This window comes from Lepidochelys olivacea, assembly GCF_965140295.1.
Source record: "Lepidochelys olivacea isolate rLepOli2 genome assembly, chromosome: 2".
Lineage (NCBI taxonomy): Eukaryota > Metazoa > Chordata > Testudines > Cheloniidae > Lepidochelys > Lepidochelys olivacea.
The window spans coordinates 138801154-138826571 of record NC_140412.1 but is presented as its reverse complement, the minus strand read 5'-3'; the positions used below and the strand labels follow the sequence as shown (position 1 = coordinate 138826571).

Sequence of the window (25418 nt, the reverse complement as noted above, 5' to 3'; positions counted from 1 at the left end):
ATGGCAGAGAACGTGGTTGGAGTGACGGGCTGGACAAGGCAATTAAATAAAAATTCCATTGACTTCTGTATTGCTTTATTTGGGAAGAATAAAAACCCCAGGACTTATGATCTGTTCAGTGGGGAGAATGCTATGGTTAAACTGTGCAGAACATGGGAAAGGTATATGATGTCTAAGCCTTCCCCCACTAAAAAGTCTAAGAAGAGAGCTTTGCTCTTCAGGTTGGGTATGACTGCAGAAGAGCTGGATAGGCAACTGAGACTGAAACAAGAAGCCACTTCTTAAGCTCTAAGTGTAGCAGCTGAAAAGGAAGCTGAGGTAGGAAAGCTTGGCTCCCAGCAGGCGGCTGCAACAGCCCAGATTGCTAACTTGACAATGCAGCTTAATCAGTTATAATCCCAAGTGCAGGAGTTGAATGGTAACCTCCTGAAAAAGGAGAAATATATATGCTGTCAAAAAAATTAGAAGGCTCTCAAGCTGCAACTAGAGAGTTAATGAAAGAGGTAAAGACAGCAAGACAAGGAACATCTGTGAACGGTATGCATCCGATGAAGTGAGCTGTAGCTCACGAAAGCTCATGCTCAAATAAATTGGTTAGTCTCTAAGGTGCCACAAGTACTCCTTTTCTTTTTGTGAATTATCGTGTATGTGATCAAAAGATAAGAATGTTGAAGCAAAGGTTGCAGCATATGCAGGGTGTCATAAATGCTGTAAAAACTGACCCCGTAAGAGAGTATGAGACTGGTATATCTATTGACTTGGATGGGAGTGACACAGAAAGAGAAATGTTACCTCCTCCTCCTAGGTATACTAGGAATGAATCTGTTTCCCCCTCAGCACCAGAGGAGCCACATGAGTCTTGGGGGAACTAGGAGGGGAATTCAATTCACCCTCTGATTGCTCCAATAACCACTACTGTGGTTCATTATGGACATGGCAAACCCTCGGAAATGAGGTATGAAATCCGTGCCCTGGGGCCGGAACAGGTGCGAGCTATGAGCAAGCACATGGGCCCCTTTTATAAAGAAAATGCATTGGATTGGCTGGCAAAGCTTAGTGTGACCGCCAATTTAAGTTTTGAAGACACAGTTGAGTTGGTAAAAGAAAGTATGAGCACTGATGAGTTCGGGGCCCTACCTACAGAGGTGCAGGTGGCTAGTGTTCAGGAATCTGTATAAATTTACCTTGCCATTATGAAGCTGTACTACCCATATGAAAATCTTAGGGGCAAGATGTACGCTGACAAACAGAGGATCTCAGAAAGACCACAGAAATTCCTTGCCAGGAAACGATTACTATATTGGCTTACAGGTCAGCCTCTGATAGTAAATGGAGTTGTTGTGTATGATACCTCCGAATTCCAGGAGATGTTTGTTCAGAGTTTGCTCCCTGCAATTAAAGTGGTCATGGGAACTGCGAATCCCAGAGTAACTCGTCTCAAAGAATTGGAAACCAGAGCTCAAGAAGCGTATGATCTATATAGGGAGGCTTACCCTAGCGGCAATAACATCCTGGGACACAAAAAGAAAGTGGCTGCCATAAAAGGTGGGAATGATGGGAAGGCTAGTTATTGAAAGAATGGCAAAAATAGAGATCCTGACTATGGGTTTAGATTAGCCTTATGGATAAAACTCCTCAAGTACGAGCCCATAGAACAACTAGATGGTCTGCCAACTCGAGCCTTGCTGATAAAGCTAGCACGATATGAGGGAGAGGATCTAGCAGGGGAGGAAGCGGTTCGTAGAGAGGAAAGAGCACCACCCCAAAGCTCCCTCTGAAGCCACCAAGCTCTCCCTTCCCCATTGCATGTGGCCACTATTGTAAATGATAGGTGGGGAAGGCAGCAACTAACATCTGCCTGCAAGGGGAGTTCGGTAACATCAAGCAAACAATGCTGCTGGACACTGGGGACACAATGAGTAGAATTTGCACAAAAGCAGCTCCTTCAATAAAATAGCTACCGCTTAGAGCAGGGGTGGGCAAACTTTTTTGCCTTAGGGCCACATCGGGGTTCCGAAACTGTATGGAGGGCAAGGTAGGGAAGGCTGTGACTCCCTAAACAGCCTGGCCCCTGCCCCCTCTCTGCCCCCTCCCACCCCCTGACTGCACCCCTAGAACTCCCGACCCATCCAACCCGGCCTGCTCCCTGTCCCCTGACCGCCCCCCTGGAACCCCCACCCCTAACCGCCCCCCTGAGACCCCACCCCCTATCCAACCCCCCTGCTCCCTGTCCCCTGACTGCCCCAACCCTTATCCACACCCTCGCCCCCGATAGACCCCCAGAACTCCCATGCCTATTCAACCACCCCCTGCTCCCTGTCCCCTGACTGCTCCCCAGGACCCTCTGCCCCTTATCCAACCCCCCACTCCCCACCCCCTTATCATGCCTCTCTGAGCAGTCAGGTACATCTCACACACCAGTCAGGTACATCTTATCTGGAAAGGCAAATGGCGGCTGGGTGTCCAATCCCCGTCTCACCGGTTGGACTCTGTGCTTGTTCAACCAGGAGGTGAGGGTTCATCAAGTGCCGTCTGTGTCCGCTGTACCATTTGCTCTATTGTCAGAAGGTGAAGACCACGACTGCCCGGTTCCATTGGAGGAGAATAATACTATCAAGTCTCCATTCCAGCTAGAGACCTCATATGAAGTAGCTAAAGCAGTGGGTCGTGACATATGGGTCGTTGATGGGAGCTGTTTCCATCTAAAAGGCACCCCCCATACAGGTTATGCTGTATTCCAGGTAGCAACAGACAGGGTTTTGCAAAGCACTGTGTTGCCCCATTCTGCCCAGGCAGCAGAAGTTGTTGCCATAGTAGCCACTTTGGATGCTGTGGATAGAGACTCTGTGATAATGATTTGCTCAGATTCTGATTGGGTACTGAGGGCCCTCATTGACTGGATGATAGTGTGGATGGCTCGCAGCATACATACAACAAACCAGTAGCCCATTCCAAATATCTTATTCATGCCTGGAAACTTGCTGAAGGCAGCAGAGCTTCAACTTTCCTTTTTAAGGTACGGGCTCATCGGAAGAACATGGCCGAGGTATGCAGACTTAACAACCAGGTGGATGGCCTAACCAAAGAGGCAGCATTAATGTGGTAGTGGACCCATTAATGTGGTAGTGGACCCATTTTCAAAGTGAGTGGAGACCTACCCTTCCAAAAATAATACTGCAGCCACCACCGCACACCTGCTTCTGGAGCAAACATTTTCCTGGTATGGCCTTCCAGAGGTCGTCGACTCTGACCAGGGCCCGGACATGTTGTGGGTAAAATCGGACAATGTTAAGTGCTCACTGCAACCTGCAGCTGTACAGCAACAACTTGACATTTTGCAGATGCAAAAGAAGGACAAAGAGATTCAGGATCTACTCTCTCAACATGTCATAGGGGTACCAAATATCTGAACATAAAAGAGGACTGATAACGGCAAATTGAGCAGAGGTGAAAGATGACCTTCCAATATTGGTAGTTCTGGGCTGTCTACATAAGGAACTTATAACTTTAATGCACCAACAAGGTCATTTTGGCATCAAGAAGGCAGTAAAAAGGCTCCTCACTGTTGGGTGGTGGCCAGACATCACAAGGGATGTAGAGTATCATATCTGGAATTGTTTGGCATGTGCGCAGAACAACCCAGACCATCCTGTTAGGAAGGGACCTGTCATCCACCAGCCCACTGATTGTCCCTGGTATTGGATCCAGGTGGACTACATTGGCCCACTACCACACACAGGGCAGTGAAACTGCAACTGCCTTGTGGTAGTGGACCCATTTTCAAAGTGAGTGGAGATCTACCCTTCCAAAAATAATACTGCAGCCACCACCGCACACCTGCTTCTGGAGCAAACATTTTCCTGGTATGGCCTTCCAGAGGTCGTCGACTCTGACCAGGGACCCCACTTAGTGTGTGACCTGGTTAAGAACATTTGCCTTGCACTTAACAGCAAACAGCGTCTCCACAACGCCGGACATCCCCAGAGCTCGGGGCTCATTGAGTGGGCTAATAGGAAAATTAAAAGAGTATTAAGGAAGATCATAGAGCTCGCAGGAAAGAATGGGGATAAAAAGCTACCCTTTGTCCTAATGGCCATCAGGTCCTCAATTGGAGCACACGGATTTACATTCCATGAGACCTTTACAGGTCGGCCAATGAGGACTCCTGAGTTGTGGTGGCTAGGGGGGGTACCACCTGATAACTATCAGCTCCAGGTACAAATAGACCAGTACATAACCCAGCTGTTGGCTAAAATTAGTGATGCTCAGAAGGAGGTAACTACCCAGTTAAAGCGGAAGATATGTCAAATGGACAAAAGACTGAATGCCAACCTAAAATTTCATGTATAGCATGTTGGAGATAAAGTTTTATTTTAATTCTACTCAGAGAAACATCACCCTCTGAGTCCCCGCTGGGTAGGCCTCGTAGTTATAACCAAAAAGGCCAGTCCAACAACGTATCAGGTCAAGTTAAAATCTGGCAAGAGATGGGTTTTTAAATGGTTCCATTCGTCCCAACTAAAGGAATGGAAGGGTGGTGTGGGCCCCTAAATCTCTGCTCTGTCTATTCCAGGAAATTCATGCAACCACCTGGATTGGAAAATGTTAAATGTGTTAATATTGTTGTTTGTTAGATTTATGGACTCTCTTATTGTAAATAAGAATGAACACTTGTATTGTAAAGTGAACAATAGGATGGCTGAGAGATGGGATACACCTGTAGGGGTTTATGAATATAATTATGAGTTGCTAGAATCCATGTATAATTAAACTGATGATTATGATGAAGATGCGGTATATAATCCCAAGGACAGAAGTATACTGATGAATAAAGCTCTGTTGAGCTCGGTCTTGAAAGGGATTATATCTGTATATGCCTATGAGGATACTGGCTATTGTTATCTTGTATGGGCAGAAAAAAGGGGTAACACTTCATTAATGGCCTTCACAGCAGATGACGAATGGAAGCATGAGCTCATATTAGATAAGGATGCACAAATTAAATCTATAAGGAAACGAGGGGGCAATTGTTCATGGCTCTTCTATGACACTTTCCTACAGAGATGCTCTAGGTTTATTGAGGTTTGGGAGCTGTCCAAGTGTCTGTCCGTCCTAAGTGACCTCCCTCTACAGGTAAATCCTGGGGATTTAAGTGTAATGGTTTAAATAGGCATCCGTAATGTTAATCAAACCTTTATAAATGCCCATTTGTATTTGCCATCAGGTCATTATCTAGCAACTCTGAAATGCAGCCATTGTATAGAACCATGTTAGTAATTATAATGCCAGTATCATGAATGGGTTTTGTAAACAGTTTCCCTGTTGTATGTATTGGGAAAGCTCGTGTTACAATGTTATCAAATGAGACAGGTGACTAGGTTATCACAAGTCTGTATGGAACTAAGGTCAAGGTAAAGATATCTGTGGTACCTAGATCATATACAAGTTCTGTTGGACCGATGGTGGTCAGACAGAATGTTAGAAAAGTACTGATGATAAATCCAGTATATTCCATCAAAAGGTTAATACAGTAATGCCTGTACAAATTTCCATACACAATGTTAACCAAGGATGTTTTGCATACACTGCACCTCTAATTGCAGGATGGAGTGCTTGGGTGCAAGGAGTGGTTCCATCATCCAACTCTCTCATAAGGAAACCTAGGGATACCTTATCTAAATATTAGGAGGGGTCAGAACTGGACTAGGCATGTTAAATACGATAGATGATCAGATCCTAGCCAATAAATAGGAGCTTTGGGCTATGATATAGCCTCTTTATCACACTCTCTTACTACCTCATTAAATAGGAGTAGTGAGCTTGTTTATCATATAGCCAATACCTTACCTTCCTGGATGCAAATTCAGGAGCCAGATCACATCAACATCATAGGGGCCTTAAACATTCTTCAGTCTAACATCTCCCTCACTTTAGCATGTGTGCAAGCTCAGCAATGGATTCTAGATGTGGCTAAATCTATTGTGAGGGACTGCCTGAATGGGCTTATTCCAGTAGAGATAAGGCATGTTTTGTGGAACCATCTCACTTCCTTTGAGCAAGAACACCAGGGGTGGTGGAAGTTAATTAACTTCACTTACCTCCACCGCAACCATTCAATAATTGCTTATGTGCTGACCTTAAAAGCAGCAAAGAAGGAATGCGTTTACCCTTTAGTGCCCATAGGCTTAAATGTGGGACAAACTGTACTTATTCCTATGGCTATCAGCAAATGGGTCCATCGGAAGGGTGAGGAATACCACACTGTGAACCTCCAGTCTTGCTTAGAAGAAAAGGGCCTAGGCTACATTTGTAACACTGAAGTTTTGGAAGGATCCCATGTATATTTAAATGCTCAAAAAGGAATGTGTCATTATAAAATGCACTCTTCAGATTTTAGTCACTCCTACATCGTGCTCACGAATGACCATTGTTTATGTTTAAGCAGTTGGTGCAGTGAGTTACTGTAAATAGTTATCATAGAATTACACACGACCCCTCCATCAACCTTTGTCTGGGCTCCATATTTTCCATCAAGGGTTGTTATATAGACTTTGTCTGACATGACATCACCACCGAGACTATAGATGTATAGTATACTTTATATCCAGTCATATATATTATGTCAGTATACTTTAGATCCAGTTCACCTTGGAGCACATATAGCAGCCCTAAACCAATTTATATTCCACCCAGAAATGAAGGCCCACTTAAAGCAAATTGAGAAGGTAGGGAAAGAGGTATTGCTGACAGTGCATCTGCCTTTAATCAGATTAGGCAGGTGTTAAAGCGAATCAAAGATGAGACCGCTTCTAGTCAGTGGTGGGAGAATCTATTTGGGGGATTGAAAAATTGTAATGATGTATGGAATATTATGTTTCATCCTATTATTGTGGTCCTAATCATCCAATTTGTAATCATTGTGTACTTGATCTGCCTTACCGTGTCGATCAAAAGAAAAACAGCTGTTATCTATAGCTTCTGTGCCTGTATCATCTTTTAAGTTAAGTAATGTCTATGGAATGTGATGGTTAAACTTCTATGTATATCCCTTTACTGTCAAGGAGGGGAAATGTAAGGTGTTTTATGTCATTTGGTGTAAAAGAGTGGGAAGACCACTGGGTCTAGGTCACGTGTGTGATGGGTTGGATCACAGAAACCCCTTTGGGACTGCCACCTGATATGCCTAGACTACCTCTGAGCCCATTTTTCCTGCCATCTTGGGACTTCAGTACCTTGCCTTGTTTGAGCCAGACACCCATGCCTGCTGCAAACACAGATCCAAGTCTGAACCACGTCCCCCACAAACTGCAGGCTTAACTGAAAACAGCTTACGAAGTACTCCTGTCTCCAGCACTCAGATCCCCAAGTCCCAATGGGATCCAAACCCCAAATAAATCCATTTTACCCTGTATAAAGCCTGTACAGGGTAAACTCATAAATTGTTCACCCTCTATAATACTTATAGAGAGATATGCACAGCTGTTTGCCCTCCCCCTCAGGTATTAATACTTACTCTGGGCCCTGGTCTACACTAGGACTTTAGGTCGAATTTAGCAACGTTAAATCGATTTAAACCTGCACCCGTCCACACAGTGAAGCCCTTTATTTCGACTTAAAGGGCTCTTAAAATCGATTTCCTTACTCCACCCCTGACAAGTGGATTAGCACTTAAATCGACGTTCCCAGCTCGAATTTGGGGTACTGTGGACACAATTCGATGGTATTGGCCTCCGGGAGCTATCCCAGAGTGCTCCATTCTGACCGCTCTGGACAGCACTCTCAACTCAGATGCACTGGCCAGGTAGACAGGAAAAGAACCGCAAACTTTTGAATCTCATTTCCTGTTTGGCCAGCGTGGCAAGCTGCAGGTGACCATGCAGAGCTCATCAGCACAGGTGACCATGATGGAGTCCCAGAATCGCAAAAGAGCTCCAGCATGGACCGAACGGGAGGTACGGGATCTGATCGCTGTTTGGGGAGAGGAATCCGTGCTATCAGAACTCCGTTCCAGTTTTCGAAATGCCAAAACCTTTGTGAAAATCTCCCAGGGCATGAAGGACAGAGGCCATAACAGGGACCCGAAGCAGTGCCGCGTGAAACTGAAGGAGCTGAGGCAAGCCTACCAGAAAACCAGAGAGGCGAACAGCCGCTCTGGGTCAGAGCCCCAAACATGCCGCTTCTATGATGAGCTGCATGCCATTTTAGGGGGTTCAGCCACCACTACCCCAGCCGTGTTGTTTGACTCCTTCAATGGAGATGGAGGCAATACGGAAGCAGGTTTTGGGGACGAAGAAGATGATGATGATGAGGAGGTTGTAGATAGCTCACAGCAAGCAAGCGGAGAAACCGGTTTTCCCGACAGCCAGGAACTGTTTCTCACCCTAGACCTGGAGCCAGTACCCCCCGAACCCACCCAAGGCTGCCTCCTGGACCCAGCAGGCGGAGAAGGGACCTCTGGTGAGTGTACCTTTTAAAATGCTATACATGGTTTAAAAGCAAGCATGTGAAAGGATTACTTTGCCCTGGCATTTGCGGTTCTCCTAGATGTAGTCCTAAAGCCTTTGCAAAAGGTTTCTGGGGAGGGCAGCCTTATTTCGTCCTTCATGGTAGGACACTTTATCACTCCAGGCCAGTAACACATACTCGGGAATCACTGTAGAACAAAGCATTGCAGTGTATGTTTGCTGGCATTCAACCAAAATCCGTTCTTTATCTCTCTGTGTTATCCTCAGGAGAGTGAGATATAATTCATGGTCACCTGGTTGAAATAGGGTGCTTTTCTTCAGGGACACTCAGAGGAGCCCATTCCTGCTGGGCTGTTTGCCTGTGGCTGAACAGAAATGTTCGCCGCTGTTAGCCACAGGGAGGGGGGAAGGTTGAGGGGGTAGTCACGCGGTGGGAGGAGGCAAAATGCGACCTTGTAACGAAAGCACATGTGCTATGTATGTAATGTTAACAGCAAGGTTTACCCTGAAAGAGTGTAGCGACTGTTTTATAAAATGTGTCTTTTTAAATACCGCTGTCCCTTTTTTTTTCTCCACCAGCTGCATGTGTTTCAATGATCACAGGATCTTCTCCTTCCCAGAGGCTAGTGAAGCTTAGAAAGAAAAAAAAACGCACTCGCGATGAAATTTTCTCCGAGCTCATGCTGTCCTCCCACACTGACAGAGCACAGACGAATGCGTGGAGGCAAATAATGTCAGAGTGCAGGAAAGCACAAAATGACCGGGAGGAGAGGTGGAGGGCTGAAGAGAGTAAGTGGCGGGCTGAAGAGAGTAAGTGGCGGGCTGAAGACAGGGCTGAAGCTCAAATGTGGCGGCAGCGTGATGAGAGGAGGCAGGATTCAATGCTGAGGCTGCTGCAGGACCAAACCAGAATGCTCCAGTGTATGGTTGAGCTGCAGCAAAGGCAGCTGGAGCACAGACTGCCACTGCTGCCCCTCTGTAACCAACCGCCCTCCTCCCCAAGTTCCATAGCCTCCACACCCAGACGCCCAAGAACGCGGTGGGGGGGCCTCCGGCCAACCAGCCACTCCACCACAGAGGATTGCCCAAAAAAAAGAAGGCTGTCATTCAATAAATTTTAAAGTTGTAAACTTTTAAAGTGCTGTGCTTAAAGTGCTGTGTGGCATTTTCCTTCCCTCCTCCACCACCCCTCCTGGGATACCTTGGTAGTCATCTCCCTATTTGTGTGATGAATGAATAACGAATGCATGACTGTGAAGCAGCAATGACTTTATTGCCTCTGCAAGCGGTGATTAAAGGGAGGAGGGGAGGGTGGTTAGCTTACAGGGAAGTAGAGTGAACCAAGGGTCGGGGGGTTTCATCAAGGAGAAACAAACAGAACTTTCACACTGTAGCCTGGCCAGTCATGAAACTGGTTTTCAAAGCTTCTTTGATGCGTACCGCGCCCTCCTGTGCTCTTCTAACCGCCCTGGTGTCTGGCTGCGCGTAACCAGCAACTAGGCGATTTGCCTCAGCCTCCCACCCCGCCATAAACGTCTCCCCCTTACTCTCACAGATATTGTGGAGCACACAGCAAGCAGTAATAACAGTGGGAATATTGGTTTCGCTGAGGTCTAAGCGAGTCAGTAAACTGCGCCAGCGCGCCTTTAAACGTCCAAATGCACATTCTACCACCATTCTGCACTTGCTCAGCCTGTAGTTGAACAGCTCCTGACCACTGTCCAGGCTGCCTGTGTACGGCTTCATGAGCCATGGCATTAAGGGGTAGGCTGGGTCCCCAAGGATACATATAGGCATTTCAACATCCCCAACAGTTATTTTCTGGTCTGGGAAGAAAGTCCCTTCCTGCAGCTTTTGAAGCAGACCAGAGTTCCTGAAGATGCGAGCATCATGCACCTTTCCCGGCCATCTCACGTTGATGTTGGTGAAACGTCCCTTGTGATCCACCAGAGCTTGCAGCACTATCGAAAAGTACCCCTTGCGGTTTATGTACTCGCCGGCTTGGTGCTCCGGTGCCAAGATAGGGATATGGGTTCCGTCTATAGCCCCACCACAGTTAGGAAATCCCATTGCAGCAAAGCCATCCACTATGACCTGCACATTTCCCAGGGTCACTACCCTTGATATCAGCAGATCTTTGATTGCGTGAGCTACTTGCATCACAGCAGCCCCCACAGTAGATTTGCCCACTCCAAATTGATTCCCAACTGACCGGTAGCTGTCTGGCGTTGCAAGCTTCCACAGGGCTATCGCCACTCGCTTCTCAACTGTGAGGGCTGCTGTCATCCTGGTATTCATGCGCTTCAGGGCAGGGGAAAGCAAGTCACAAAGTTCCATGAAAGTGCCCTTACGCATGCGAAAGTTTCGCAGCCACTGGGAATCGTCCCAGACCTGCAACACTATGCGGTCCCACCAGTCTGTGCTTGTTTCCCGAGCCCAGAATCGGCGTTCCACAGCATGAACCTGCCCCATTAGCACCATGATGCATGCATTGGCAGGGCCCATGCTTTCAGAGAAATCTGTGTCCATGTCCTGATCACTCACGGGACCGCGCTGACGTCGCCTCCTCGCCCGGTATCGCGTTGCCATGTTCTGGTGCTGCATATTCTGCTGGATAATGCGTGTGGTGGTTGATGTGCTCCTAATTGCCAAAATGAGCTCAGCGGCCTCCATGCTTGCCTTGGTATGGCATCCGCACAGAAAAAAGGCGCGGAACGATTTTCTGCCGTTGCTCTGACGGAGGGAGGGGCGACTGACGACACGGCTTACAGGGTTGGCTTCAGGGTTGGCTTCAGGGAGCTAAAATCAACAAAGGGTGTGCCTGTACATCAAGGAGTATTTCAGGCAGGACTGCACGGAGGGTTCCAATAAGAAATGGTGCACCAAAGTTATCGTTGTTATTGGAACAAGGAGGTTAGCCTGGCCTCTGATTGATACATGGCTAGATTAACCTCGCTGCGCCTTCTCTGTGACTGACTGCAGTGTGATCTAGACAGGGGAGGAGGAAAATGAGTACAAAACAAATCTGGTCTATTTCTTGTTCTGACCCACTCCATCTATCCTTTACATCTTTGGCTGGCAGCAGACGGTGCAGAAGGACTGCATGCCATCCACATCTCATGGCTGCTTGGCAGAAGATGGTACAGTACGACTGCTAGCCATCTTCATCTCTTGCCTGCCTGGCATAAGATGGTACAATACGACTGCTAGCAATCCTCATCTCTTGCCTGCCTGGCAGAAGATGGTACAGTACGACTGCTAGCCATCTTCATCTCTTGCCTGCCTGGCATAAGATGGTACAATACGACTGCTAGCAATCCTCATCTCTTGCCTGCCTGGCAGAAGATGGTACAGTACGACTGCTAGCAGTCCGTATTGCCTGCCCGCTCACCATAAGACGGTTCAATAGGACTGCAGGACTAAAGAGAATGACCTGGTCAAGTCACTCCAAATTTAGTCCCTGCGCCCATGTCTGCCCAGGCGCTCCCAGCCGACGTGGCCAGGAGCACCTCGGACACGATGAGGACGACTACCAGTTGTATTGCACCATCTGCTGCCAGAAGGCAATGGGTTGCTGCTACTGTGCAGCAAAGCCGTACCGCGTCTGCCAGCACCCAGGAGACATAGGGTGACGGTTACCTGAGCGGGCTCCATGCTTGCCGTGGTATGGCGTCTGCACAGGTAACTCAGGAAAAAAGGCGCGAAATGATTGTCTGCCCTTGCTTTCACGGGGGGAGGGAGGGTGGGAACGGGGTCCTGACGATATGTACCCAGAACCACCTGCAACAATGTTTTAGCCCCATCAGGCATTGGGATATCAACCCAGAATTCCAATGGGCAGCGGAGACTGCGGGAACTGTGGGATAGCTACCCACAGTGCAACGCTCCGGAAGTCGACGCTTGCCTCGGTACTGTGGAAGCGCTCCGCCGAGTTAATGCACTTAATGCACTTAGAGCATTTTCTGTGGGGACACACACACTCGAATATATAAAACCGATTTCAAAAAAACCGACTTCTATAAATTCGACCTAATTTCGTAGTGTAGACATACCCTGGGTTAATTAATAAGTAAAAAGTAATTTTATTAACTACAAAAAGTAGGATTTAAGTGGTTCCAAGTAATAATGGAGAGAACAAGTAAATTACCAGACAAAATAAAATAAAACACGTAAGTCTAAGCCTAATACAGTAGGAAACTAAATGCAGGTAAATCTCACCCTCAGAGATGTTCCAAATAAGCTTCTTTGACAGACTAGCCTCCTTCTAGTCTGGGTCCAGCCATCACTCACACCCTATTTACTGTCCTTTGTTCCAGTTTCTTTCAGGCATACTTTGGGGTGGAGAGGCTATCTTCTGAGCCAGCTGAAGACAAAATGGAAGGGTTTCCCAGAGGCTTATACAGTTTCTCTCTGGTGGGTAGAAACTCCTCTCTCCCACTGTGTAGAATTACAGCTACTCGATGGAGTTTTGGAGTCACATGGGCAAGTCACATGTCCATGCATGACTCAGTTCTTTACAGGCCCATGCCATTGTCCACATGCTAGTTTGAATGTTCCCAGGAAAGCTCAGATGTGGATTGGCGTCTATCAAGGTCCATTGTTAGCCAAGTACTCCCAATTACTTGAATAACCCCTTCACATTATGTTGACCAGGTTTGCCTTAGGTGCTTCCTACAGCAAACACTTTCAATACAAGCATAGAGCCAACGCTCATAACTTCAGATATGAAAATGATACATGCATACGAATAGGTTGAATACATGCAGAAGAACACAACCTTTGCAAAGATATGTTACAGAGCATATGTAGCATAAAACGTATTCCATTTATGTCATATTTACATTTATAAGCATATTTCTAGAATGCATTATGGGGTGCAATGTCACAACAGGGTATGGCTGAGAGAGAGACTATATAAGGGGAGAACACACCTGAAGTGGTGCTGTCCTTCTGAGCGGCAGTCCGTGAGATGTGCACTTTGAGAGGCAACGTACCATCAAAACAGCTTACCTGATCTCCAGTCAAGGTGCTCCATAGCCGTGGTTCATCCAGATTCTGTGTTCCTCTTGCCAATCGTTATCTAAATAGTAGGCAGTCCAGGAAACAATGTTTTCAGTCACATAGCCTGTCCGTGTCCAGAGGTCCATCTGCAAGTATAGTAATGTAGGAGGAGAATTTCTGTATTTCTGTTCCGATTGTTAATACCCACACGCCATCTTGAATTCCTGACAACGACTAGGAATCCAACTTGGCTGCCTTTCTTTCCCCTCCTTAGGTATAGTTTCCTGCCCTTTCTACCGAAAGGCGGGCAACCGGGCAATCATGTGACATGTGATTTGCCCAGTAACAGCAGGGCATATAAGGGTTAGCATGTTTGAGGGAAGGGGATGCCCATCTGAGTGGCAGAGTGCTGGATCACAGCAGTGTGTTCTACGCAGGTGCATAAGCCAGGACACTGTGTCTTAGGGTTGTGGGAGGCTTTAACACACTTGCACGCAAGGGTGAGCTGCTAGCTGCCACCCTCTCATCTGGATCTTACTTGCACCCATGACAATGCATGAGGAGGAGAAAGAAGAATCACCAGCATCAATCAGAGTTACCACCTACCTGTTGCCTGAGGTCCACTTCTCACCCTGCTGAGTTACCTGATCGGTTCCAGACCCGATCTGCGTTGTGAAGTCAGGAGGCTCCAGACACAAGCTGCAAGAAATGGTAGAGACCTTTTAAGTCCTCCATACCCCTTACCTGGGACCTGTCTTGGGAAGGGAGTAAACCCTTTTTGGTCACAGTCAGTACAGTTATAGTGTCACCTTTACCTGTTTACCTTATTACCTGTGTTGGGAGTCCTTTATAGCATACCCTGCTTACTTATCTTGTTTTCTAATGAACATACCTGAGCTTTACTCCTGCACTCCCTTGTTGGCTTTTATCTTGGGTGACCTTAAACCCCGATGATAGATGTGGGTAAAGAGATGAATATCTCGACTGGTCTCCAGCCATCCTGAAACCAGTTATCAGTAACACCGTTGTTAGTCACCCATAATTGGGTCTGGGCTCAATGCCCACAGTTCCAAGATCAACCACTGAGTTATTTGTTGTACTATCTTTCATTTAAAAAATCTTTCTTCAGTTTCATTTCCACATGTATCAGACATCCTTCTCGTGATTTGGAGGTGGGAGGTCCTTACAGGTGATAGATATTGAGTTGGGTCGAGCCATTACCATATGTGGCATACCTTTAACATTGCAACTTCTAGCCAAGCAACACTTTGACAAGTTGGGATTTCCTCGGGGAAGAATAGATAATTAGGATTACTTTGAAGGAGGTCCATCATTGGTACTTAGCTATACGAATTAACCTAAGGCCATTTGCTTATTCCTCCACCATTCACAGTATATTTCAAAGAGAGATGAATACCAAGATATCCTGTGTTTACAATTCATTTAAATGTTACGATGTTCTTTTGATCTCTGAACTATCAGAATACAGCAACGACAGGGACTGTTGATTACATTGTTGACCCTCATCATACATGTATACATACACAAACATTATCTTCCCACTGTCTTTTGAGGGTTATTTATTTTGCAGGATGTTTAACCCTTTCTGGCCACGTGATACAGTTATATAGTCCATATTCCTAACTTAGTTCCAGAAATGATACAGGCATACAAATTGGATAATCACATTCAGTAAATCATAACCTTTCCAATGACAGGTTTCAGAGTAGCAGCCATGTTAGTCTGTATCCGCAAAAAGAAAAAGGAGTACTTGTGGCACCTTAGAGACTAACAAATTTATTTGAGCATAAACTTTCATGAGCTACAGGTCACTTCATCCGATGAAGTGAGCTGTAGCTCACGAAAGTTTATGCTCAAATAAATTTGTTAGTCTGTAACCTTTCCAATGATATCCTACATGAGCCATCTTGCGTAAAGTACATCTCAGTTATGTCATATCCATATCAGAAGCATATTTCCATAAAGAATATGGAGTGTAACGTCACAGAGATATTTCAGTTTAAGTGACTAAGGGCCTAGGCTTTTGGAGCAGGAAAATCCTAGTTGTATTTGCTACCATAAGCTTCCAGTTGGCTTTGATAGAAAGACAACCATGAAGACCTACATTTCATGCATTATTAAACTAATCTGCTTGTGTTATGGGGGAATGCAACTTCTCTCACATTTCACATATATTTGTTCCCCTTTGTCAACCATACCTTTCAATTTCCACTAGTTTTGAATGTTTTCATAAATCTTCAGTGGCCTTCAGGCAGTCCAGTGCACTTCTTGGTCAGGCTTCAGGCCAACTGAAGCTCGTCTCAGTTAGCTTGACCAGACATAGAGCAAGCTGAGTTTACTCCCAAACAGGGGTGTGCCCAAGAGGGAGCAAGCAGGGACATGGCCCCCCAATACTCATTCGGGGAAGAGAACATCTCTGGCCCCGGGGCTGCGGAGGCAGAAAACTGAGCAAGCTCCTGCTGGAGCGGAGGGAAGAGTGAGCTCCTCCCGGGCCCAGGGCAGGGGGTGGGGGAAAGTGAGCTGTAGCTCACGAAAGCTTATGCTCTAATAATTTTGTTAGTCTCTAAGGTGCCACAAGTACTCCTTTTCTTTGTCTCTATGTGGGTTCCCACCCTTCCTTCTAAATGGAAAAACACCAGGTTTAAGATGGATTCCAGTATCATGTGACATGTTCACATGTCCTGTGAGACTTCATTACTCACTGGCTGGCCCCACATATACATAAAGGCTTACAAGTAAACAGAGCCATTTACAACCAATTGTCCTAGTTAAGGGGAGCCATCAAGATTCCAGGCCACCATTAATGGCCCACACTTTGCATAATTACAATAGGACTTCATAGAGTAAAACTTAATATTTCAAAAAAGAAAAGGAGTACTTGTGGCACCTTAGAGACTAACCGATTTATTTGAGCATAAGCTTTCGTGAGCTACAGCTCACTTCATCGGATGCATTCAGTGGAAAATACAGTGAGGAGATTTATATGCACACAGAACATGAAAAAATGGGTGTTTATCATGCACACTGTAAGGAGAGTGATCACTTAAGATGAGCTATTACCAGCAGGAGAGTGGGGGAGGGAAGAAAACCTTTTGTAGTGATAAACACCCATTTTTTCACGTTCTGTGTGTATATAAATCTCCTCACTGTATTTTCCACTGAATGCATCCGATGAAGTGAGCTGTAGCTCACGAAAGCTTATGCTCAAATAAATTGGTTAGTCTCTAAGGTGCCACAAGTACTCCTTTTCTTTTTGCGAATACAGACTAACACGGCTGCTACTCTGAAACCTGTTAATATTTCTAGCTTCAGATACAAGAATGATACATTAATACAAATAGGATGAACACACTCAGTAGATTATAGGCTTTGTAATGATGTCTTACAAGAGACCTTTTGCATAAAGCATATTCCAGTTACATTATATTTACACTTATATACGTATTTCCAAAAAACATATGGAGTGCAACATCACACCAATGTTTGAATCTTTTTGCTGTTGAAATATGCCATTGTCTCCAAAAACTTAACTGTTTGGTGGAAATATGAGTTTGGATAAATTACTGGGAGCAGGGGGAAGAGTGACTGGCCCCCTGGATAGCCCAGTGGTTAGAGCACTGACCTAGGAGCCTTAGGTTCCAGTTCTTGCTCTGCTGGACTCAAAGCCCTGATTTGAACCTAGGTCTCTACATCACAGGTGAGTGCCCAGCTACGGGGCTATGGTGTGTGTATGTCCCATGTTTCTTCATGGAAAAACTCAAAAAGGTCTTGGGTTTGTGACCCGTAGGAATCCTTGGCATTTGTGTGTGTAAGAAACTCTCCATGCAGCTCTGCAGCCAGCCCAGCTGGTTTCCACTCCCTAGGCAGTCTCTGACTTGCCCCTTCTCCCTAAGGTTACCACCTGGCCAGTATTTGACCAGGCTGGCCGGGTTTTTTTTAACGGATTTGCCAATTGCCAAAAAAATAATTTAATCTGCTGGGTTTTTTTACATGGGTATAAAGATTTGCATTATCATCACAGTACACTGGGATATCTAATGTTAAAAGTTTCTCTGTCCAGCTAAAGATGCTGCAGTATTTCCACTTCCGCAGTTTAAGTGATAACAGATCAAAACTTTTGAAAATACAGCAGCTGTCTACCCATCAACAAGCAAGCACACAGCGCATGTGTGTGAGAGAAGGTTTGAGTCACACAAGACTGAAGAACCATGCAAAGCATATTAAATAATGAAAGCAGAGGTGCCGACTTTCTAATGTGCTGGGGAAGTGGGGGCTCGACACCCTGGCTTTGCCCCGGGCTCTGCCCCCACTCCTGCCTCTTCCCGCCCTGTTCTGCCCCCTCCACCAAGGAGGCCGGGCCCTCGCTCCTCCCCACCATTACCTTCTGCATGCCATGGAACAGCTGATCGCGGCGGGTGGAAGGTGCTGGGAGGGATGGGGAGGTGATGATCATCAGGGCCGCCATGGGTGGGAGGCGCTGGGGGAGAAGAGCGGGGAGCTAGCTGCCGGTGGTCGCTGAGCACCCCCCATATTTTTCCTGTTGGTGCTCCAGCCCTGGAGCACCCACAGAGTCAGCACCTATGAAGGGAAGATCAGGGTGATGGTGCAAGTGATCCCTCGACACCCCCTGGGAAAAAAAGCTTGCATCAGAAACTGCACATCCAGTGACAACTGGCTAAATGAAACAGACTACAAAGACTGGCTGGCAAAATGTGCTGATAAAACAAATGCCCATTGTACAATGTGTCAAGGTGTCTTTACACTGAAATTTGATGGAATTGATGCTGTTTGGAAATATTCAACTGGAAAAAAACACCCAACAGTTGTTCAGAGTGCAAAACAGAATGCATGCATACACAGGTGCTGACTTTCCAAACTGCTGGGGTGCGCTCGACCCCCGGCTCTGCCCCCACCCCACCCCTTTCCCCAAGGCCCCATCCCATCTCTTCCCACTCCCACCCCACATCTTCCCGCCCAGTTCCACCCCCTCCCCCAAGTGTACCATGTCCTTGCTCCCCGAGCCTCCAGCACGCTGTGAAACAGCTGATTGCTGCGGGTGGGAGGCATAGGGAGGGAGTGGGAGATGCTGATCCATGGGGCCCACTGGTGGGCTGGAGGCGCTGCAGGAGGGAGGAGCTGATAGGGGGGCTGCAGCACTCACCATTTTTTCCCCATCGGTGCGCCAGCCCTGGAGAACCTACAAAGCTGGCTTCTATGCACCAGCCCTGGAGCATATCAACATTTTTCCCATGGGGAAACACAGTTAAAGATGACGCTGTGGCTGCAAGTGAATTGGCCTATGTCTTTCGTGAAGTGAAGCATGACTGCAGTTTTTTGTCAATGACTGTGGCAGTTAAATAGGTACACACTGCTTCTGCTGTGGCAAATCAAATGAAGCTGAAAGGAACAAAAATCAAAAGTCTAGCTGAGAATGTGTTTTCTTTGGAAACAGGAGTAAAAAAAGCTAAAAGAAAGGTTCTCCCTTTGCAGTTGCTACTTACGCATCAAATGAAGGAAGCCAGAAGTTTTTTCCTTTGGTTACTTGGTGTTTTTTTAATATTGGAAGAGGCATAAACAACATCCTTTTGGATTTTTATGAAGAACTAGATGGGACATCGGAGTTGATTTCAGGAGGTATAATGAATGCCATAAATGAGCTTGGGTTGGACCTGAAAAATGTCAGTGCTTGTGGAGCCAATAACGCATCTGTGAATTATGGTAAGAACTGTTCTGTGTTTGCTGAACTCAAAGCTGTTCAACCACTGAAGATCCAAGAAGAAAAAGAGTACTTGTGGCACCTTAGAGACTAACCAATTTATTAGAGCATAAGCTTTCGTGAGCTACAGCTCACTTCCTCAGATGCATATCGTGGAAACTGCAGCAGGCTTTATATATACACAGAGAATATGAAACAATACCTCCTCCCACCCCACTGTCCAGCACATTTCATATTCTCTGTGTATATATAAAGCCTGCTGCAGTTTCCACGATATGCATCTGAGGAAGTGAGCTGAAGCTCACGAAAGCTTATGCTCTAATAAATTGGTTAGTCTCTAAGGTGCCACAAGTACTCTTTTTCTTTTTGCGAATACAGACTAACACGGCTGTTACTCTGAAACCTGAAGATCCAAGCTAACTGCAACTGTTACGTTTTAAACAATGCAGCAAAAAACCACATGAAAGCCCTCAGCTTTGACATGGAAGGTTTGGTTTTGAAGATTTTCAATGAGTTTTCATGTAGTGCAAAAAAAGCAGACCATCTCAAATTCTGCTTTGAATCTGTGGAGGAAGAGTATCAGAAAGTACTTTTACATGTGCCCATTCGCTGGTTAACCCTCTTCACTACAACTGAAAGGCTTCGGTTAAACTTCTTTTTCTTCTTTCATATGGCTGGTGGAGAGCAGCAACTACAGTTTCACTTGAAGTTAACTGAGTCAAATGGCTACATCAGGAGTGGCAGAATTTATTGCAGTAATGCCTACTTCCTATTTATACATTGGGCAGTAGGTGGTGATATGTTCCATAGTCTGTCGTGGAGAGCCACACTCGCACACTGGGGAGTCCTTGATTTTCGATTTGTGCATTAGATGTCCGCATCTACCATGGTTAGTTCAGAGTAGACCAAGAAGACCGTGGAAGGTTGAACCCAGGCACCTTCTGCATGGGATCTGGCACAAGGTGCTTATTTTTTAAGTCTTGTTTCGTCCAATCTGCTTTCCAAGTCTCCTTCTGATCGCAGCCTGATTGCATGAGGCTAAGCTAATGTTCCCAGAAAGGCTTGTGGGACATAAGGTGTTGGGGGGTGGGGCATTGTCAAGGTCTTGGTGGATAGGAAGACATCCATTTCCTGGATTCACTGAGCTTCGCAGAGTGCTACAGCAGTTCAGCATATCCTGTCCTAACATCGCGGGGGAACAATGTTAGAGAGAACAGGTAGCCATGGTGCTGGAGTCAAAGTAAGGGTTCCAGTGATGCACCGCATCACTGTATTCAGTTGGGTGTCAACAAGTCACATGTGGCTGCATCTGATCTATACCTGTGCACAATATTCAGCTACCGAATATAAAAGTGCTATTGCAGATGTTCACAACAGTAATGCCAATGCACCCCAGGTTGTACTTGTTAATTTCTGGATTATGTTGGGTCTCGTTTTTATCTTTGTAGTTACCTTCTCAAGGTGATTGTGGAAGGTGAGGATGTGGTCGAGTTTCACTCTGAGGTACGTTGGGATGTAATCATGTTGCATATTTTTACCACACAAAGCTACTTTCAGTGTGCTTTTGGCACTCCTATTATCAAGATGAAATGCACTTACTATTATTTTTTCCAAGGTTTGGTTTGAGCCTCCATTTCCAGAAGTATTGTTCTATAGCTCAGACTCCCTCAGTTAATGCTTTCTCAATATCATGCAGGTTTGGTGTTTGGATTGGCATGGCAAGATCATCTGCATATGCAAATTTGCATGATTTAGTTAGAGGCATGCCACTCATGTAAATATTTAAAAGGGTTGGTGCGAGTACAGAGTCTTGTAGTAGCCCGTTTATGGTATGGGGTGAGCTGGTCTTATTACTTAGGTACACCCACAGGTGTCTGCTAGCACGGTCCACAGCAGGCAAAGTGTTTGGTAGCAAGGTATAATTTTTTGCAAATTTCAGCATCAGGCCCTTCATCTATACAGTGTCATATGCAGATGACATGTCAACAAATTACCATTGCCTCACACCAGATTTCAGGGATCCATACTGTCCTGAAGGTAGCAGAGTACAATGTTGCTAACCACTGGAATCCTTTGGGGCCAAGATGGTAGAGGAGTGTATCAACAATTCTACCAGACACTTGCATCAATCCCCAGAGGAGAACCTTCCAGTGTCAACATTGAGGAAGTGAAAGAAGGACTTGGCGTTATGAAAAGAGGGAAGGCTGCAGACCCTGATGGTATTCTGCCAGAATTCCTCCTATGTAGAATTGGGAAGCTATGAAGGTGTACTACTCGGATCTTGAGGAATTGGACTGTGACAGGCTGATCTGGAGATTCATTGGCGATCAGAAGCATGAGTTAAATGACAAGTTGATGCTTCCCAAGTACTACATTTATTTTGTTTGCATTCTGTCATGGCCATCTTTCAGAAGTCAATTTTCATTCTTGAAAAGGATTCTACGAATACCACAGAACTTTTTGATCTGATGTCAGATGTCAGAAGCCAGCTGATTGACAGAGCAAAGGACGAGTTTTTCGGTTATCAAGTGAACAGAGCTTTGCCACACTTGCCAAGGGAAGCCCAGGAAAAGTTCAGAAATGAAGCAAAGACTATGTACAATGGAGCAGTAGCTTATCTGGAGAAATGGTTTTCTTTCAAAGACTCTCCACTTAAGTCATTTTCCTGCCTAAACTTCAAGGAAGTGCCAGCATTTCATGACTTAATGAAGCTGCAAGACCTTTTGAAATTGAGTGCTGCTACTGTTGTAGATGGGAATGATTTCTACAGGGAGTTCTGTGTCTTAAGTACTGGTGTCCTGGCTCTAATGGAAGATGACAGTCTTGCTGGACCTGCTGATAAGTGGTATGCATTTTTCAGGATGGTGGAAGCCCCAAATGTCTTGAAAATTGTTCAGCATGTGTTTGTTGTTCCATGCAATAAGGCATTCATGGGGCGAATTTTCAGTTTGATGGGAAACCTCCGAACTGATTAGACTGGAATTGCCTAGGTGTTGAAGTGGTCAAAAGTGAGCTTTGCATTAGATGCAATCTTAGCTATTCCTGTCTGGAATTCTACAGTGTTGCTGTTAAAAATAAATGGCTGGAAATGGCACAATCAGATGACAAATACTAATTCAAGAAATAAACTCACCTGATTGTCTTCATTTATAAAGTTCTAAAACATTCACGTATATAATTAAAATATAGAATCAATGCAGTTTGGGAAACAATAAAATCTCAACGGAGATGGAGAACACAAACCGCTTTGAGAAAATGGGGAGAAAATGATGTTCTCAGTCTTATCTATGTGTGTTATGGATGGTTTCAGAGTAACTGCCGTGTTAGTCTGTATTCGCAAAAAGGAGTACTTGTGGCACCTTAGAGACTAACCAATTTATTTGAGCATAAGCTTTCGTGAGCTACAGCTCACTTCATCGGATGCATAAGTGGAAACTGCAGAAGACATTATATACACAGAGACCATGAAACAATACCTCCTCCCACCCCACTCTCCTGCTGGTAATAGCTTATCTAAAGTGATCACTCTCCTTACAATGTGTATGATAATCAAGGTGGGCCATTTCCAGCACAAATCCAGGTTTTCTCCCCCCCCCCTTTTTTTCCAAAAAACACACACACAAACTCACTCTCCTGCTGGTAATAGCTATCCTGAAGGATGACCCAACACTCTCACAATCTTGGAGACAGGCCAGTCCTTGCCTACAGACAGCCCCCCAACCCGAAGCAAATACTCAACAACAACCACATACCACACAACAGAACCACTAACCCAGGAACCTATCCTTGCAACAAAGCCCATTGCCAACTGTGCCCACATATCTATTCAGGGGACACCATCACAGGGCCTAATCACATCAGCCACACTATCAGAGGCTCGTTCACCTGCACATCCACCAATGTGATATATGCCATCATGTGCCAGCAATGCCCCTCTGCCATGTACATTGGTCAAACTGGACAGTCTCTATGTAAAAGAATAAATAGACACAAATCAGATGTCAAGAATTATAACATTCATAAACCAGTCGGAGAACACTTCAATCTCTCTGGTCACGCAATTACAGACATGAAGGTCGCTATCTTAAAACAAAAAAACTTCAAACTCCAGCAAGAAACTGCTGAATTGGAATTCATTGGCAAATTGGATACTGTTAATTTAGGCTTAAATAGAGACTGGGAGTGGCTAAGTCATTATGCAAGGTAGCCTATTTCCCCTTGTTTTTTCCTCCCCCTGACGTTCTGGTTAAACTTGGATTTATGCTGCAAATGGCCCACCTTGATTATCATACACATTGTAAGGAGAGTGGTCAGTTTGGATGAGCTATTACTAGCAGGAGAGTGAGTCTGTGTGTGTGGGGCGGGGGGGAGGTGAGTGAGAAAACCTGGATTTGTGCTGGAAATGGCCCACCTTGATTATCATGCACATTGTAGGGAGAGTGGTCACTTTGGATAAGCTATTACCAGCAGGAAAGTGAGTTTGTGTGTGTGGTTTTTGGAAAAAAGGGGGCGGGGGCTGAGAAAACCTGGCTTTGTGCTGGAAATGGCCCACCTTGATTATCATACACATTGTAAAGAGAGTGGTCACTTTGGATGGGCTATTACCAGCAGGAGAGTGCGTTTGCGGGGGGGGGGGGGGGGGGGGGCGGAGGGTGAGAAAACCTGGATTTGTGCTGGAAATGGCCCAACTTGATTATCATACACATTGTAAGGAGAGTGATCACTTTAGATAAGCTATTACCAGCAGGAGAGTGGGGTGGGAGGAGGTATTGTTTCATGGTCTCTGTGTATATAATGTCTTCTGCAGTTTCCACGGTATGCATCCGATGAAGTGAGCTGTAGCTCACGAAAGCTCATGCTCAAATAAATTGGTTAGTCTCTAAGGTGCCACAAGTACTCCTTTTCTTTTTGTGTTATGGCTGTAGATGCTACACGTGACTGGGGGGTGGGTGTTGCAGAGTTACTTTGTGGAGGGGGGCAAGGTGCCTTTCCATGGTGGTAACCCTACTTCTCCCCGCAGTGCGGGTGGGGGGCGAAAAGTGATGAATGCTGCCCTTCGCCCTGGGAGAGGGTGTGGGCTCAGGACTCGTCCCTTGCTCTGCTCATACATTTCCCACAGCAGGAGGAAGCTGCTGGGCTCTCCCTGCCGGAGATGGGACTGGCCTAGGGTGACCAGACAGCAAGTGTCAAAAATCGGGATGGGGGGGGGGGTAATAGGAGCCTATTTTAGAAGAAGACCCAAACATCGAGACTGTCCCTATAAAACGGGGACATTTCGTCACCCTAGGCTGGCCCCGCTTCCCCCATAGGTGTCTGGGGAAAATATTTTTGGGCTGTGGAGGCTGAGCCCGCCTCGCGCGCAGCCCCCAGCGGCAGCTGCCACCCCGCGGGGCTGGGCCCGGCTCCCCGCCCTGCCCCCAGCGGGCGCTGCGGCTCCGGCGCCACCGGCTGGGCGCGCAAGCGGGCCCCTCCCCGTCGGACGGACACAGCCGGGGGCGACTGCGCCCCTCCCGGGCTCGCTGCGGGGTTTCTCTCCCCGGGCACGGGGCGCCCCCTCGCAGGCGGGGATCCCCGGCCTCGGGCAGCCAATGAGAAGCCGCCTCAGCGGCGGGAGCCGCCCAGTGCCGAGCAGGCCCGGAGCGAGGCGGAGATCGCCGAGGCTCCCCCTCGGCGCTCCCCCTTTTCTCTTGCGCCCTTGTGCCCTGGGCGGGGATTCTCTTCCCTGATCCCCTCTCCCCCGCCCACCCCACTTGAAACCAAGATGGAGGATGGTGGCTGCTGCGGACACCACCGCTGCTCTTGCAGCTGCTGCTCCTGATCCCTGAAGAGGCTGCAACACCCCGGTTTCCCCTCCCACCAGCTTCCTGCTGCACTGATTGCAATCGCCCTCCATGCACTCACCCCCTTCCTCCTGCAATTGTCTCTGCTTCTGCTCTCCCTGCCTCTTGCCCGCATGCATTGAATCTGTGCGTGCACACACAGCCCCCTAGGTGGCTGCTGGAGGGTGAAGGGGGGACTCCCGTAGAGCTGCAATTGCACGCATACCTTCATGTCCCTGTATTTATTGTTGCCACTGGCAGCCACCCCCACCTCGGTGCATTACTCTGTTGCCTGGATTTCCGCGTTGGCTGCTGCTGGAAGGTGAAGCCGGGACCTGAAGACAAAACATAGACACACCTTCCTCTTCCCAGGCACCAGCGGGGGAGTGGATCAGG

At 46.6% G+C, this 25418-nt stretch overlaps 1 long non-coding RNA gene across 2 annotated transcripts; it reads right to left on the bottom strand.

Annotated features, from left to right (window-relative positions):
* Positions 1-12583: 12583 nt before the first annotated feature.
* LOC311517016 lies at positions 12584-25335 on the bottom strand. 2 transcript variants are annotated; one of them, XR_014710562.1, is made up of 4 exons: positions 25249-25335; positions 17869-18114; positions 14073-14165; positions 12584-13612 (listed from the first exon to the last, which is right to left on the bottom strand). It is a non-coding gene; the product is annotated as an uncharacterized lncRNA (long non-coding RNA). The 2 variants fall into 2 exon arrangements; XR_014710563.1 differs by having other exon boundaries at positions 17869-18065; positions 25249-25327.
* Positions 25336-25418: the final 83 nt, after the last annotated feature.